The 15,838-nt window shown below is 38.6% G+C and overlaps 1 protein-coding gene across 1 annotated transcript in view; it reads left to right on the plus strand.

Annotated features, from left to right (window-relative positions):
• Positions 1-11,035: 11,035 nt before the first annotated feature.
• The window catches only part of FOCAD (focadhesin), a 162,474-nt gene continuing 157,671 nt past the window's right edge, over positions 11,036-15,838 (plus strand). The window contains 1 exon segment of the mRNA XM_081942659.1: positions 11,036-11,171. The gene's annotated coding sequence lies outside the window, so the exon portion shown is untranslated.

Consider the following 15,838-nt stretch of genomic DNA (forward strand, 5'->3'; position numbering starts at 1 on the left):
CAGGGCAGCGCCTCGCATGCTCTGACAAATGGCTCCGCGTGCCACCTGTGGCACGCGTGCCATAGGTTCGCCATCACTGCCCTAGATAGTTGTCTTCATGTCACTTAGATGAAGTTCAGTGGAATTAGAAGATACTAATATTTGAAGGTTTGTTAAAGGCAAATCATAGTGTAATTTTCATAGATTAAATGAATATACTGTACTGTAGTGTAGCATTCTATAATTAACAGGAAAATAAGAACATTACATAATACATGTCCAAAAATGCCAGCACCCTCTAGCAAATGATTTAATACAACTGTCTTAAAAGCTAAAAAAAAAAAACCCACAAGAAAGAAAATAACCTCATATTTTCTGATAGGTCTCTTGTTCAGGATATGTAGACATTTAATAGGTGAAGTTTTTCTATTCATGGTAAATTCATGATCCTGCCTGATTTATTCAAGACTGATTATATTATGACTGCTGTGATTTCCTTATTTCAGCATCTGCTTCCAAAACTGCTTCTTTAATTACCTTTGATCAAGGCACAACTTCCAGATTTAGTAACTGTGTGTTTTTATAATCATACACATCCATACAAAATTTGTACAAACTCTCTTTGATGGCTGTGAGTATATATTCAGTGGCGAGACCTTCACCAACAGCGTAATTTCACTTGAAGTCCATGGAAGTAATGCAATCCTTTCATTAACATTGATGAGAGTTGGCCTACACCAGCTTTATGGAATTTATCACAAAAGAATCTTTCATATATAGCAACAGACACTGCTTCTTTAAAGTTACAAAGTAAGTAAAATACATGGACTGGCATGGTTCCATTGTTTAGTGTTACCTGGTAGAGCAGTGAGGAACCATGGCCCTTTTATGACTTGTGGACTTCAACTCCCAGAATTCCTGAGACAGAGTGGTAGAGACTTGTTCTACTCAAGTTATTAGGGATTCCAGTTATGTAGCACTGTACTGTATATGAATTGCAGCTAGTGATTCACAATTATTAAAGATCTTAATGGAAATAAATGTGCACAGTATTCTCCTGACCCGACCAAACAGCTCAGAAGCTCATCAGGCCCAATCCAAATGTTTCAAAATCAGCAGAATGTAATATTTCACCATAACACGAGGTATCAAATTTGTAAAACAACACCACAGGAGATTGGTGTACAGTAGAACAACCTTTATTTAGTATTTTTTGCAACTGGCAACTCATTTTACAGTAGTTGTTGCCTTAGCAGTTCTTTACTAGATCTCCAAAATTACTTCCACTTAGAGATTTATTCACAGAATCTTTTGGTTCCTATTATTATTGTATAGGATGGTGACTGAGACAAGGGAGTCGAGTTGAAGTCCTTTTGCATCAGGATTGTGCTAACAAAATCTGCTTTACCACATATGTTTTTGCTTTGGTGAAGCTCTGTGACTGAAAGTAACATCTGTCGAGAGAAAGTTGGATAAAAATGATTTTGAAAAGAAAAGGCATGCCTGCTTTACACATGACACTAACGCTTGTTCATTTTGACTTAGTATGGAGTGCACACCAGGGCACTGTGGCTTATGTTTGCTAAAAAAGAATCCATTTTAAATGTTTATGTGAACCCAGCCAAAGCATGTGGGTCAGCATCAGCATATTTACCATTTTTCTAGGTATTCAGACCATCCAGTTAATTTGAGCCCCTGCGATAATGCTACTAATAAAATTTCATTTCTGTTATACCTAAGACCCATGTAACAATATAGATCAGAGTGCAATATAAATAACAACTTAGACTTATGTACCACTTCATGGTGCTTTACAGCCTTCTCTAAGCAGTTTACCTCCAACAATCTGTGTCCTCATTTTACTGACCTTGGAAGGATGGAAGGCTGAGTCAAGCTTGAGCCGGTCAGCATCGAACTCCTGACAGTCAGTATGAGTGTTAGAACAGTCATATATTATAATCATAATATAATCCCAGTTCTGCCACTTTTTAAGCAACATGAATATTCTTCTAACTTCATATCAGGCTGTTGAGGTCAAATTTTGAAACCTTAACAGCAGCTGGTCTTGTCATAGAGCTCCATATTGTGTACAGTAGGGTGGTATGATAAACCTAAACTCCCAACTTTTTTCAACAAGTCATATTAGCTGGGATTACCTTTTAAAAGCGGTAGGGCTTTGGTTTCGCAATTTGACATAAATAATCCTAAAAGGGTCCTGGCCCAGCTGTGTTTCTGGGAGAAATGCCCTTAAGTCTGTATCTTTGGCTGGCAAAGCAAATAGCATTTTTGGTGCAAGGCTCAGAATGAAGACACACTTGCAACAAAAGTCAAAAATCATAATAAAAAAGTTTCTTCCAACATATAAGTAACAAGAAAAAAAATCAAGGGAGTAGTTGGTCCACTAAAAAGAGAAGAGGGCAAAGAAGTAACAGGCAGCAGAGAGAAAGCAGGCTGACCTTCACAGCAATGACTCCTAGGAGATGAGCCTGAGGGAGATGACAAATGTGTCCTCAGTCTCGAGTCCCTTTGTATCCATAAAAGATCGAAGTCCAGCCCACCTTGATCTTCATTGACTCTTATCTGATGCCAATTTGCTCTGACTGTAGTAGTTCAGATTCTTGTAGAGACCTTAAGCGTGCAATAAACCTTTATATTCATCTTAACCGTCTGGATTTCCAGATTTTCCTACGCAGTAGTGACTTACATACCGTATGGACCATCTATAATGGTCTTTCCATACCTTAATTCTACATAATGCAGGCCACACATTTTGCCAGCTGTCTGAATGAAGGATATATTGCTTGTATGGATTTGAACCTTATATAATCAACCATCATTTAGGTTAAAAGTAGCTGCACCTAGAAGTTTACTTTGTTTTAAATTACATGTAATCATGGAAATGATTAACACTTTTTTGGTCAAGTTATATTTTACTGCCTGGATTAAGCACTTTAAAATAAACATTATTTTAAATGGAAGGCTTTACTTGGAAAGATTCCTATTGTACATTTTAAAATGTCACTTCTTTTGATGTTTGGTTTTTTAGCTTAAAATTTATTTTAAGAAATACAATTTTTAAAAATGCTGTTTAAGATAATATGAACTTGATGGATCCCTTTTATCAGGCACAAATTAATGTAGTTTGGTGGTGTTCTCTGACAGGAAACGGTGATTGAAAAAAGATTTTAGGCCCCAAATTGCTAGCTTACATTTTAGCTTAGTGTAAGGGCCACCAGTGTAGCACACTGTGTCCCTGTAGACCAGTGTTTCTCAAACTTGGCGACTTTAAGTCCCGTGGACTTCAACTCCCAGAATCCCCCAGCCATCATAGCTGGCTGGGGAATTCTGGGAGTTGAAGTCCACAGGACTTAAAGTCGCCAAGTTTGAGAAACACTGCTGTAGACATTTCTTTTATAATCCACTTTGCTGATTTTATTTTTAAAAAGTGCGGGCTAGGATGCTACAAAACAAAGTCCTAGCTCTTACATCATCCTTATTCATAATCTGTAGATCCCTGTTTGTTTGTTTGTTTGTTTGTTTGTTTGTTTGGATTTATATGCCGCCCTTCTCCAAAAGGACTCAGGGCAGCATACAACATTAAAAAACATACATCCCAAAAGTAAAAAAAAAAATTAAATCCATATCCAAAAAAAACAAACCGAATTTAAAAGACAATACATTTAAAATAAGTTAAAATTAACAGGCCAGGCCGGCTTGCCGGAAAAGCCAACTTTTTAGGGTGCGTCGGAAGGACCAGAGGTCAGGGATTATGCGAAGCTCCGGGGGCAGCTCATTCCAGAGGAATGTTTAATGGACTTTGGCTACTACATATATAATTTCTGTCCAGGCATTCCTGAATTAATGGACAAGTTTGTTGAATTCCAATAACATGGACAAGGACCTTAAATTTACACCACTGAATAATATTCACATTATTTCCATCAGGTTACGACATAGAGATTGTCAACCCTGAAATGAGGCCATCTTTGAGGCTTCAGGGTTGCCACAAGAAGGAAGAAGGGACAGGGAGGGGGGAAAGTAGATGGAGAGGATGTTGTACCCAAAACAAAAAGTTTCCTGTGGGAACCAAGGGCACTCTAACAGGTGGCTGGTGAGAGGAGGAGTGAAGTAACCAAGCAATCGACCAGCACCTCTATTGGACAATGTGACCAATGACTTGAGGAAAAGGTGGAAATTTCATTTTTTAATTAGTTGGCTTTCACCAGTTGTGCCAATATGATGTATTCAATAAATTGTTCTTAGACAAATCTACCTGCTTCGGAGTTCTGCTTTCAATGGGTGCATTACATAACACAGATAATCCTTGACTTATGACCACAATTGAATCCAAAATTTCTACTGTTGAGACAGCTAAGTGAGTTCGGCATCATTTTATAAACTTTCTTGCCACAGTTGTTAAGTGAATCACTGCAGTTTTAAATTAATAACATGGCTGTTAAATGAATTGGCTTCCCCGTTGACTTTGCTTGTCAGATGATCACAAAAGATGAGATCCCCACTGCAACTGTCGTTGCCAAGTTGCCAAGCATACAAATTTTCATCACGTGACTGCAGGGATGTGCAACAGTCAGGAGTGTGAAAACCAGTCATAAGTCACTTTTTTCATTGACATAATTTCAAATGGTCACTAAACAAATAAGTTGTAAGTCAAGGACTACTATAATATAAACAACTGATATAACACAAAGGACAGGGCAGGATTGTTCAAAGTTGTTCCATAAAGCAAAGGGCTTCATTACAAAGAAATAGGTTTTATTATGGATATAGAATACAGAATAACCAAGTTGGAAGGGACCTTGGATGTCTTCTAGTCCAGTGGCTCTTAACCTTTTTGAAAGAATTGCCCCCTTGAGCCATTGAGGAAGTTATCATCGCCCCCCTCCCCCAACATAATATCTCAATCACAACACAGGGAAATAATTCTTCAATTTATGCAAACACATTTTTGTTTTCTTTAAAATTGTCATCAGGACATATTGATGCAAATAATTTATTTCAAGTCTTTTTCCCATATCTCAACTGTGTGAAAAATTCTGATGCCACCCATCACTTTACTCCCAAACTTCGTAATACATGTATTTCATTATTATCTTATTTATTCAAGACATTTAAATGTAATGACCACTTAAAACAAAATTCAATTGCAAGAAACTGAAATGCCAGAAAAAAACAGTAAGATTTAATGATTTAATTACAAGGGAATTTTAAGACACAAAAAGAAATAAGCGTAAGAACAAACTGCAATGCAGGAACTAAGAATTTCAAGACGAAAACTAAATTAAGATTCAAGGAAAATATATATTCACGCACACTGTAAAAAGGATTAAAAAGAACACAAAGAAATTTTTTACAGAAGAAAAGCAACAAAAATCAGAGCGACAAATTTAATGCCTTAAACTGAAGATATATATATATATATATATATATATATATATATATATATATATATATATATATATATATATATACATACATATATATATACATACATACATACATACATACATACATACATACATACATACATACACAAAAAGTTTACATGAAGAGCACAAGAAAAAAATGGAAACCATAAAACCAAGAAAATATAATATCAAACTGGAGTGCACGCTAAAAAAATACAATACAAAGAGACACACAAAATGTTTTACAGAGTACAAGAATTCAAAAACGAAGCCGAAAACTCAAACTGGAATATGAAATCCAATGCAAGCAAATACAATGATAAGAGTTGAGACAATTATTAACGAAGAAAATGTATGCACAAAAAAGCAAAAAAAGAACATCAATGGCTGCCTTGTGCTTGGTGAGCTGATGCCAAATTCTTGATGTCTGGAACCATTTTTGTTAATCTCATTCTTAAATCGCCGCACTCAGTGATCTTCAACATGTTCCTTGACTTAGAAAGGATCTGTTGGCCCCCCTCCACTAAGTAAGTGGAAGGAAAGGCTAAAAGAAGCAACTTAACTTCCTCCCACAATATTGGGTAAGTGTTCCTCATTTATTGGGCTTCACAGTCTTATTTCAGATCTGTCAGTGGCTCTTGCAGTTTAGGATGAAGTTGTGCAAAGCCTGCTGTGAAAGGATTTAGCACCCAAGTGGGTACTTCCAGATTTATCAGATCATAGAATCTGGTTTCCATATCTTCTTTTAGTTGCTTCAAGTGGCAGCAAAAAACATCCAAATCTTCTGCTTGGAGTTGACATTCATTACCAAGGCTTGGGAACTGATACAGCTCCTGGCGACTCATATTGCTTGCAAGGAGGTTCAATTTTGAAATAAATGAGCAGATTACTGCTTTGGCCTTAAGAAAATTGATTTTATCTCTTTGCAGCTTTACGTTCACTTCATTCAGCTTGTCAAAAACATCAGCGAGATAAGCTACATCCAGATGTCGAAGTTTAAAAGAACTGCTTAGACTTGGATCAATGGATTCAAGAAATTCGACAACTGTGTCAAAAGGTTGGTGGAATCACCACAAACACTTTCCTTTTGAAAGCTACCTTCGGTGTGCAAAAGGAGATGTTCAAACTCCTTCTCATTTTCTTCACAAAGCTTGTGAAAAAGTCAATTGTTCAAGGCATTTGACTTAATTTTATTCACAGTATTAATGATGTAACGTATAGACTTGTGCAAATGGCCACTCAAAGTTTTGGGACAAGGTGCTGAATATGAACGACGCAATGGACAGTCATAACTCCAGGTACAACCGATTTTAGATGAGCTTGAAATCCGCTATATCATCCAACCATGGATGCAGCTCCGTCGGTTGCACATGCCATGACGTTTGTCAAAGGGATGTTTTTCTCATTAAAAAACTCTTCAACCTTTTAAAATATTGACGAATCTTTTGTGTTGGTGGCTAAATTTCGAGCAAATAACAGTTCTTCCCCGATCTCATCATTTCTGTTGATGAAATGGATATAAGCCAATAACAAGGTTTCATTTTCACAAATCATTGACTCATCAATCTGCATCACGAATTCTGTACTTTTCAAGGTGTCAATAAGCCTTTCTTCCACTTCAGCAGCCATTTCATCGATTCTTTTTGATACGGTGTCATTGCTCAAAGGAATCGATTGCATGAAAGTGCTTGCGCTGGGCCCCAACATGGTGGCAACAATCTGTTTCACTGCTGGTAAAATCAGCGTTTCTTCGATAGTGTGAGGTTTGCCACATTTTGCTATCAACAAAGATACTTCATAGGAACAAATGAGCCCATTGTCGGCGTTGAGTAACAATTTTCCAAATAACTTCTCAACAGTGCTGCGACCCTCAAATTTGGCCTTTAAGGATTGGAAAAACCGGTTTCTCGGCTTTATCCGAATGAATTCTTACCAAATGGTCTTTCAGTCGGGAAGGCTTCATCGCTTAATTTGAAAATGTTTTCTCACAAAGAAGAAAAAACAGAAGCTGTACGTTGGAAGGAGATGGAATGAATCCCAATTTTAGGTATTCCGTCGAATATTGGCGACACTTCCTCTTTTCGGCCATGTTGAGAGGTCTTCAAAATGAAAGGCTCTAGCTGCAAATTAAATTTTCGACTGCACTGGAACACTATAAAACACACATGGACGTCGATAAACTTAATTTCAACAGTTACGTTGACATTACAGCTGACATCACAGAGGACAGCCACTCAGCATGCAATGTTTCGAAAGAAGTGCTCACCCCTCTATCACTGCCCATTCTGGCCAATGGCGAGCCACTGTATGGGTAGAGTGATACAGGCTTCTGCGCAACGCGCATGAAGATGAGCGATGCATATTCACATATGTACGCTGTTCTGTAGTGAAGCTAGCTGGAGGAACATTTTAAAACACAGTTCAATCCACTAATAGCAAGCAATCTGATGTTTTTCTACAACAGATACACAGTGGTTCACTGGATGAAAAAAGTGTCCCCAAAAGTGTCCCCAAAACTTCTTGCTCCATCGCCCCATATTACCCCCCTTCTGTTCCTTCACCCCTGCATTGCCCCTTTTCGTTCCATTCCCCCCCTGAAAAACAAAATCACCCCGTGGGGTGCGATATCGCCCAGGTTAAGAACCACTGTTCTAGTCTAACCCCCTGCTCAGGCAGGAAGTCCTATACCATTTCAGACAAAAGGTTTCCAATCTCTTCTTAAAAACTTCCAATGTTGGAGCATTCACAACTTCTGTAGGCACGTTGTTCCACTCATTAATTGTTCTAACTCTCAGAAAATTTCTCCTCAGTTCAGGTTGCTTCTCTCCTTGATTGAACATTTCCCCAATAAGCATAGTTCGCAATGAAATGGACTGCCTTGGGAGATGGACTCTTATTCACTTGATCTGTTTAAACAAAGTTTGGATGGGCATTTGTCACACATGCTCTAGCAGTGGTTTTCCTATACAGGATGGAACATTGGTTCTGTCACTGCGTTAATTGGTTTGCTAGCTGCGCTGAAAATTTACTGTGCAGGTCACATTTCTTATCTGCAAGTGATTTAGTGCGCATGCTCCTTCACATTCCTTAACTTTCACTTCTGATCTTCCGTTTGCCTGCCAAGAAGGTGGGCAACATAGCTCTTGCCAAAATGTAAGATTTAGATAGCAAGTTTTGTATTTTTGTTTTCTTTTATATTAAAATGTTTTTATTAGATCTTGCTTCGGGTTTATTTTCGCTTATTCAAAAGTATGCTACAAGGAATGCCAAGATCCTCACCTCCTTAATTCAGGGCGAAATTCACACTCTACCAGGTTCAAATGTTCTTCCAACTTCTATGTGTGCAAACCATATTCTCCCATTTAGCTATGACAATAAGCTGAAAGTGACTAAAATAGCATGTATAAAGAAGAATCCTTCTTCGCTGAAAACTGTGAATTGGGATGTATGACAGTATAAATAGCAGTATGCCCTGAAATTCCACAATGACATGTGCAATTTGAAATTTTATATAAATATTTTATTTATGATAGTTTAAAACAAAACAGTAGACTGCCAAGATAGACTGATGTAATTAGTTTTCTGAATATTAAACCTCCTCCCCCAATATTATTTCTGAACTTTAAATACAATAGGCTAGTAGTCCATGTATAACCCACGAAGCATTACATTTTCTTTGCTTCTGGTTTTGCATGACCTCACCCTGATAGTTACCATTAGCAGATCAAAATGGCTTGTTTCACAAAGAAAAATATGTTGCCATAGGTGGGGATGCAGCTGCCCCTTTAAATAACCAGCCAGCTTTCTGGTCCCAGAGGGAGTCACATGACCTCTGAGAGCCAATAAAGGGGGAGAAGGGTTCTGTCACGTTTTCGGCGGCAATAATTTTGGATTCTTTGAAAGAGTTGATGATTACTAGTTCCATCTTTATTATAAGGTTGAATTAGCAGAATTTTGAAAAGAATGATAGTTCGATTTCTATAAATATATTAGAAATGTCATACTTGAATATTCTGTTCTCTCTGTGTGTTTGTATGTATATATGTGTGTGTGCGTATGTGTATCCATGTTATATGTGTGTATGTATATGTATATGCATATATGTATAAACTATAAATCTTAATTCTTTTATTTTTTATGTTGTATTTTCCCATTTTTAAAAACTTTTAATATCCAGCCTTAGTCTTTGAAAATGTATTATAATTATCCTTGGGTTTTATTGTTGTCTTTTTTATTATTTTAAAAGCAATATTTTAAAAAAATGATTGAAAGAACTCTTCTCTTCCTTCTCTTTTATTTTCTTGAAAACTAGGAAACATCGTGAGACATTCTGCCACCGCCTCCTTTGAACTCAAATTTCGTTTATCACAGTATTATTGAGGTTGTGGATTTTCTGCCTGCCTACCAAAGTCATTTCCACATACCATTCATTACACATGGGTACCCGGGAAAAATAACTTCTGTTTTTTAATTAAAATTCTTTGTAGGTGTTTCTCCTAACTAGTCCGATATTATCAATTCAGGTTTGGTTATTTGCATATTGATTTTCTTTATGCTGGTTAATGACCGCAATAAAATATTTCAGACTTAGTATTATATGAACAATTAGGATTGTTTCTCTAAAAGAAAAGAGCTTTATTAGTTTCTCTGTTTCACCAACAGATGTGAAATGAGAACTAAATAGAATATCCCATTTTCATAGAACTGTTTTTTTAAAGTCACAATCCAATATATTCAGATCTTTTAACTGAGAGTATCGAAAGTTGCTCACACTGTCTATAATAGACACATTGTGTGGCTTTCACATAACATGGTTAGTATATTGTAGAGACCTAGCCACTTCAATTTGTAAATTATTTTTTTGTGTATTATGCAATCTCAGGCACTATTAGTTTAATAAACTATGAATGAATTATAGCTTAGCACAAAGTGTGAATAGATTAAGGGAGAAATATTTTGTCCTATTAACTTATTAAAAAATACCTTTCCCCAACTTTGGTATTACAGAAAATCTTTTTGCTTAACCGGTTATTTGAATTAATGTTTATGTGTTTTAGTATAATTTCTTTAATGGGATTGTAATTTGAGGCTATTTTTATTTTGATGGATATATTGCCATAGTATAGCGTTTTAATTGTTTTTATGTAACAGTGTTATGCCTAGGATGACTTTTTAAATAAAAGAATAAATTGTGTAACTCTAGTTAGAATCCCACACGTTTTAAATAAAATTAGCGTGGTTTGGAGGGTGGGTTAATTTTATTGTATTTGTTATTTTGTAGGCATGGATTTTTTTTTTGAGCCAGCTGTTTTTAAATAATAGTGTATGAAGAAACTAACTCTTCCAGGTCATTAAATTCTCTTCCATGTTCAGTCTATTAAATAACTCAGAGATTTCTAATTGCTTTATTGTAGCTATATATAGGCTTGTGCATGACTGTAATAAGCAGCGACACAGTACGTAAAAACAATATGAAGAAAGTGAAAAATCAGTCATATTAGATTTAAAAATAGCCCACAGATAAATTGACAAGTCACCGACACTCCAGCAGCTTTAACACACCATTATATGAAACCAAATCTTCCTTATTTGTAACGCGTCTCCTCCTCCTCTTCCCGGGCATGCTCAGAAGCAACAATGTAGCCAATCTGCCCTTTTGTGAGTCAGGGTGACCGAACAATCGCTACTGAGCTTGCGCTGTATACCGCGTCTCCGGCCACGGGACGTTGATGCGGGGTTTGACAGAGGAATCTCGAGTGAACGCAGGTGAGCGCCTGTTTCGGCCTTAAGAGGCTGCTTTCGGTTTGAAACGCTTCCTTCGAACGCTGCCGATCGTAGCCTTCCAATAATGGATCCCGTAGAACCGCCTCTGCGGTGTTAGGGGCTGCTGAAGCGTGCAATTGGAAAGTAATTCAAACTTTTTAATGTCTCTTATTCTCCTGGATTGAGTTGATGCATGCCACGTTTTAAGAAGGAAACATGTTCTTCTCATTCTCTAACTCGGTCGCTGCAGTTCATTCTAATCTAAGGCAAGCTTCCACAAACTGAAGTCCCCCATCAGTTGGTCTCCTAATTTTTATAATCTCCATGCAGAATGGCTTGGCTGTCTGGCAATGGTGGGGTTGCAGCCCACCATTTCTAAAAAGCTGAAATAATAGAGGTCTAGAGTCTTCCCTGAGATTTGTAATGGTTTAGCAGTTAGTTCACTACTGGGGAACTTACTTATCTACTTGTATGCAGTCCTTGTTGGACTACCAGAGTCTTCTGAAACTCCATGTTGCTTTTTAAAAAATGTTTAGATTTGTTTATATAAAATTTGAAATTAATGTAATAATAATAATAATAATAATAAATTTGGATTTATTAGCCGCTCCCTTTCCGAGTAGGACTCGGGGCGGCGTACAATGGAGCATAAAACATAAAAGATATATAACAGCACAAAAACGTACATACATACACAACACACATACATACATACACGGAGGAGGAAACAAATTACATCATTAGACAGTTAAAAATCAGCTTTAAAATACCCCAATTGTAAAAACCCAATATGCAGTTAAGAATTAATATTTAAGAACAATTTAAAAAACAGTTAGGAGGAATACGAAAATTACGATTGCGATTGAGCCAGGCCAGATAATTGAAAGAGGTGGGTCTTCAGCTGTACACGGAAGGAGCGGAGATCGGAAGTAATCCTGATGTCACGGGGGAGGTCATTCCACAGGGCTGGGCCCATCACAGAGAAGGCTCTGCTCCTGGGTGTCGCCCCCCGGCACTGTTTGGCGGACGGCACCCGGAGAAGTCCCTCTCTGTGTGAGCGAATTGGTCGTAGGGATGTGTGGGGCAGGATGCGATCCTGCATATAACTAGGCCCTGTGCCATGAAGCGCTTTAAAGATCATAATCAAAACCTTGAAACGCACTCGGTAGACCACAGGAAGCCAGTGCAGCTCGCGCAGGAGAGGTGTTACAGGGGAGAATCTAGTCCTCCCCATAATCACCCGCGCGGCCACTGCAACATGAATAAGATGAATTGGAATTGTGTAAGAAACCTAAGCTGCTACAAGAACAGAGCTTTGGACTATAAGAACAAAGCTTGATTCAAACCAGTGCTATTTCAACTTGCTTCGGAATTTTAGAGACGCAATCCTTGCTAACTTGGCGCTTGGTACTATTATAGACATCCTATACAAAGGAGAAGTTTAAAGGTGGTGTTAAAGCAGGTGTGATAGGAGCAGACTAGTGTATGCTGGTCCCATCCTTGGTCCCTTAGCTCCAAACTTGCTCTGTGAAGATATGAAGCACGGTTCCTGATGATGCAGTAATTGGTTGTATTCTTCAGTTAATACACGTAGACTGTCACTCTCTTTGACTTTTGGATAAAACTCAGTTGATGCAAACACTTTTAAGTCTGAATGTTTCATATACATGTCAGCTAACATTTTAAATGATATTGCAGAGTACTCACCTCTACTCATCTGGTTTTTCATACTGTAAACATCCAATGCCTTTATACCAGTGTTCTTGGAGAAATAGGATTGACAACCCTCAGCCTGAACATGATATATGTTTGCTGACACAGAATATGTGGAATGATTAAGAAATAGAGAAATATTACCAGAAAGTTAAAGCAAAACAAAAGTTAATATATAGTGGATATAAGCAGTCTATACACCCCTGTTAAAATGCCAGGTTTTTTTATTTCACCACAAGACAATTTTCAGTTTGTTTTTTAATTGATTGTACAGCTTATGTGTTACGAAGATGGAAACAATTCTGAAGTGTTTTATCTTGGTCTGATTTTCTTATATTTCTAAAACCTGGCATTTTAATAAGGGTGTAGACCACGGCTGTCAAACTCATCGCTTCCCGTTGCTGTCACGTGATGTTTTTTCCCTTTGTGGAGCTGGGTTGGGCATGGCCTGCACATGATGCGTCCAGCCCATGGGCTGCCAGTTTGACACCCCTGGTATAAATTTTCTGTATCCACTGTGACATGTGGAATACAATAATCTAGGATCTCAGGCAAAGAAATCTGACTGGATTAAGAGAAGGATTCAGAATTTTGACAATGTACTGATATTACAGAAGAGTAATTATAAATAAATAAGATGGTTGAGCTAATGCCTTATTCAGCTGGTAAAAAATCAGAACAGATCCCACCCCCAAGCATCTTGTTAATAAGGCATTTCAGTTCAGTGTCTTTTGTGATATACTGTATGGTTAAAGGATTGGGCTAAGGATGGGAAACTAGGTTCAAATTGCATGTTTATTTGTTTAATTTATAAGCCACCCATCCCACTTTGTAAAGCATCTCTGGGTGGTTTACAAATTGCTTACAGATTGCTAAGTAGTTCACTAGCAGGCTGAGCAGCTTATATATCAAAATTGTTGTCAGGGTAAAATCAGGGATAGTTCTGGTATGATTCCTTCTTCATCTCCTAGACCAGTGATGGTGAACCTTTTTCGCCTCGGGTGCCAAAAGTACATGCATGCACGCTGTTGCGCATGCTTGTGTGGCCACCCATATAATTTAATGCCCCCCCATTGCCATGCCCCCTGCGCATATGCATATGACACCCCCACCACTGCGCACAGCTTTCTTGGAGCCTGGGGAAGGCAAAAACAGCCTCCCCCGCCCACCAGAGGCCCTGCAGAGGCTGGAAATGGCCTCCTTCCCAACTTCCGGTGGGCCTTGTAGGTCTGTTTTTCACTCTCCCCAGGCTCCAGAGGCTTTCTAGGATCCTGGGGAGGGCAAAAATGGCCTCCCCCTCCGAGGCCCTCCGGAGGCCGGAAACATGTCCTTTTTTTGCGCTCCCCAGAGGCTTTCTAGGAGCCTGGGGAGGGCGAAAAATGGCCCAATACGCAAACCAGAAGTCCGTTGGGTATTTTTCACCATTCAGAGGCTTCAAAAAGCCTCCAGAGGGCAAAAACGGAGAAAATCAAGACTGAAAATCAGCTGACAGGATAACGCCTCACGTGCCCTCAGAAATGGCTCTGCGTGCCACCTGTGGTACATGTGCCATAGGTTCGCCATCTCGGTCCTAGACAAAGACAAGCAGCTACAAGAACAGAGCATTGGTTTAAATATAAAGCAATAGAAACAAATTAGCAATTATTTTAACTTGAAAAAAAAACTTACTATAGTCTATACTTTCAGCAAGAAAGATAACTGTTCTCAACAGTTTGTTTGTTTTCAACAAAATGAACATATAGTAGTTTGGAAGATGGTTAGGGCAGCAGACTAAGCTTCTAAGACTGCTTTAAAAAAAGACCTTTCAGTAGCTCTTCATCTATAGCTGTACATTTAAATCTTCTCTGCAACTGGTTCAGTGAATGGTTCGTACCGGATGTTGAGCAAGATTCTTTATCTAACAAGCCATAACATGGTTGCTTTAAGTTCTGTGACTTTTAGACAAGCGACATTTCCCTTCTAGTCCTTTAGTGCTTCAATATATGTGCTATGCTCACAGCAACATACAGTGGGGCAAAAAAGTATTTAGTCAGCCACCAATTGTGCAAGTTCTCCCACTTAAAAAGATGAGAGAGGCCTGTAATTGGCATCATAGGTAGACCTCAACTATGAGAGACAAAATGAGAAAACAAATCCAGACAATCACATTGGCTGATTTGGAACGAATTTATTTGCAAATTATGGTGGAAAATAAGTATTTGGTCAATATCAAAAGTTCATCTCAATACTTTGTTATATATCCTTTGTTGGCAATGACAGAGGTCAAATGTTTCCTGTAAGTCTTCACAAGGTTGGCACACACTGTTGCTGGTATGTTGGCCCATTCCTCCATGCAGATCTCCTCTAGAGCAGTGATGTTTTGGGGCTGTCGCTGGGCAACACGGACTTTCAACTCCCTCCAAAGGTTTTCTATGGGGTTGAGATCTGGAGACTGGCTAGGCCACTCCAGGACCTTGAAATGCTTCTTACGAAGTCACTCTTTCGTTGCCTGGGCGGTATGTTTGGGATCATTGTCATGTTGAAAGACCCAGCCACGTTTCATCTTCAATGCCCTTGCTGATGGAAGGAGGTGTGCACTCAAAATCTCACGATACATGGCCCCATTCATTCTGTCCTGTACACGGATCAGTCATCCTGGTCCCTTTGCAGAGAAACAGCCCCAAAGCATGAGATTGCCACCCCCATGCTTCACAGTAGGTATGGTGTTCTTTGGATGCAACTCAGCATTCTCTCTCCTTGAAAGAGGACGAGTTGTGTTTCTACCAAACAGTTCTATTTTGGTTTCATCTGACCATATGACATTTTTCCAATCCTCTTCTGGATCATCCAAATGCTCGCTAGCAAACTTCAGACGGGCCCGGACATGCACTGGCTTAAGCAGGACGACACATCTGGCACTGCAGGATCTGAGTCCCTGGCGGCATAGTGTGTTACTGATGGTAGCTTTTGTTACGTTG

Source organism: Natrix helvetica (genome assembly GCF_964273705.1).
Source record: "Natrix helvetica genome assembly, chromosome: 2".
NCBI lineage: Eukaryota > Metazoa > Chordata > Lepidosauria > Squamata > Natricidae > Natrix > Natrix helvetica.